Consider the following 3,024-nt stretch of genomic DNA (forward strand, 5'->3'; position numbering starts at 1 on the left):
GTGTGTGGCCAGCTCAGCCCACCAGGGGGCGGGGCTGGCTGGCATGTGGTGCTGGGGGATCAAACTGCGGTCCCTGTGCTTTGCCAAGCTTGTTCTAAGTAGGTGCTTTAGACCACTGAGCCATCTCACCAGCCCTATCCCAGCTCTTTTTGTTTTTGACTTTATGACAAGGTTATGACAAGTTGCTAAATTCTCCAGGCTGGACTCAAATTTGCGATCTTGCTGCATAACCTTAGAGTGCTGGAACGACAGGCGTGTGCGATGGTGCCTGGTGTTTAAAATATTTAACTCCATGTCCATAGTTTGTTAGCCTTGGGGCCTGGGGAGATGGCTCAGTAGAATAAGCGCTTCCCTGGCAAGTGTAAGGGCCTGAGTTCAATCCCCAGTTCCACCAAAAAACCCCCACAAAAACATAGTTTGTTAGCCTTGAACTGCCGCAGGAGAGAGGCTGTTTCAGAGGCTGTGACCCTAGAGATGTCCTGTCTGGGTCTCTTGGCTCGGGGTGAACCAGCTTTACTGTGTAGATAATTTTAAGTCTCTGCTTCTTTCATTTTCAGCAGCCCTGAAAATGATGCCCCCAAAGTAAAGCCTTTGGAAATAGCCTCAGAAACAAAAAGACGCTCACTCTCTGACCTTCTCTTGTGCCTCATTCTTCCCCAAAGCAAGACCTACTAGAAGTTCTTTTCCCTCAGGGAGCCTTGGAAACTAGAAGCTGTTTTCCTTGAGCAAGCTAGAAAAACTGAAAGCAGCACTCCAGTTTCCTCACCTTTCTGCATAAGAGCTGTGTGCGCAGTTCTCCGAGCTACCTTGATTGTGCTGCAAGCCTGTCATTCCTTGGAAGATCTTGCCCCATTTGGAGAGATGAAGATCCGCAGCTGAGAGCTGAGAGGAGTGTGAGCAGAGAGCCCGGGAGCTCAACTGTGTGTCTTGTATTATCCTGGTGCTGTCCCGGGCCTCTCCCGTGGCGTGGAGTCCCTTCCCCTTCAGGTGCCTGTGTTCCTCTCAGAAGTCTCATGGATGCCTTTCTGCTGGCTCTACTTCCTGCTCTCATTAGGCCTGCTGATGAATGAAAAGTAGCCTGCCATAGTGAACCTAGTTGTAAAGGCAAAGCCTGGGATTCTGTTTTATTCTACTTTATATCTTATCCTTATTTGTAGTGTTGGGGGTCAAACCTAGAACCTCATTCATACTAGGCAAATGTTCTACTGCTGAACTATACTCTTCTCCCTCTTCTTAAAATACTGTACTGGGATTAAATCCAGGTCCTCCTTATTGTGCTACATCCCTAGCTCTTTATTTTATTTTTTATTTAGGACAGGATATACAGGGTGTACATGGTCTCATTGCATAGATTGGACTTGTAGTGATCCTGTTTACAGCCTCCCAAGTGCTGGGATTACAGGCGTGTGCCACCACACCCTGTCTCAGTCATACCCCAGTGGTGGAGCTGGCTGGCAGGCTGGGGGGGGGATGGGGTGGTGGTGGTGGTGGGGTCAAACTCCCAGCCCTGGGCCCCTGCGTCTGCCTAAGCAGCTGCTTTAATCCACTGAGCTGTTTGGCCAGCCCTATCCTTATCCCTTTAATTTTTTTTTTTTTTTTAATTTTGAGAAACACCTCATTAAGTCATGAAGTTGACTAAGCCTGGATTGAACCTTGTGATCCTCCTGCCTCAGCTTCCCAGAGTGTTTGGATTACAGTTGTGTATCACTGTGCCTGGTTTCTTTCTGTTTCAAGTACTGGCAACTTTGGTTTGTCTCCTATCTTGGCTTCTTTAATATGTTAATCAAGTCATTTTAATTTTCTCTCCTAACAAGCAGATCAGTTAAAGGATTTTCTTGTGCTATGCATATAGCCCCACATTATAAAAAATAATATGCATGCTTACTATATAATTTTTAGGAAAATATACAGAAGAAAATTAACATCCATCATTTGAACACCTAGAAAGAACTAGTATATTCCCTGTTTATTTGTAAACCTTACATCAGTACAGAGTTGAGTCATAGACCACCGCGATTTTCCCTTGCCATTTTCAGTGTCATCTGACAAAAGTATTTTTCTGCTGGGTGTGATTGGTGGCACACACCTGTAATCCCAGCATTTGGGAGGCTGAGGCAGGATTGCCACAAGTTGTAGGCCAGCCTGAACTACATAGCAAGATCCTGTCTCAAAAAAAAAATTTTTTTTTTTCTGGGCTGCTGGGATGGAATTGGGGGCCTCACACAGGTCAGGCAAGTGCTCGCCGCTGAGCAACATTCTGGCCCCTGAAAAACCATTTAATTCCTGCAGATGGTTTTATAACATTCAGCTGATTGGATGACATTATAGCCCTGTTATCTCTGTTTTGTTTTGTATTTTTGAGGCAGGCTCTCACTGTGTAGCCCAAGCTGGCCACGAACTCAGTAATCTTCCTGCCTCAGCCTTCCAAGTGCAAGGATTACAGGTGTCCATCACCACGCCCGCCCAACAGCCCTGTTATAGGCATTGCTTCCTGTTACTGCTACACACTCCTGTCTGCTGCAGCCCCTTCTCTGCTACGGGCTTGGATGAGACTGACGCGTTCAGGTGGTATGGCTGTAGACGCTGTGGTGGTTTAGGATCTTGCCTTGTGCTCAGTGTTTCTTGTCTGGCAGCTGGCGAAGGTGGCCTTGCTCACAGACTTGAATCACCTCGAATTTCTTTAGGAGTGGATTCTGTGGGTGAATTTCTGCATTGGAGGCACTTGTGACTGTGGCCAGATGGTCTCCTGTAGTGTCCAGTGGGCATCTTGAGCAACCTGTGTGCGTGGTCAGGATGAACCGTACTTGATCTGCTTTTGCACCACGCGGGCCCCTTGTGAACCCGAGACTTACACGTGTGTCCTCTCCTACACAGACCCTGGCAGTCTTTTAATTCTGGAGGCAGTTTCCTGTTTAATTGACATTTCTGATATTACTAACAGGTTTGGTGCTTTTGTTTTATGTTTTGTTGTGAGACAAGACTCACTACGTAGCCCATGCTGGCCTTTAACTTTTTTTTTTTTTT

This window comes from Octodon degus, unplaced genomic scaffold, assembly GCF_000260255.1.
Source record: "Octodon degus isolate 3935 unplaced genomic scaffold, OctDeg1.0 scaffold00027, whole genome shotgun sequence".
NCBI classification, from domain to species: Eukaryota; Metazoa; Chordata; class Mammalia; order Rodentia; family Octodontidae; genus Octodon; species Octodon degus.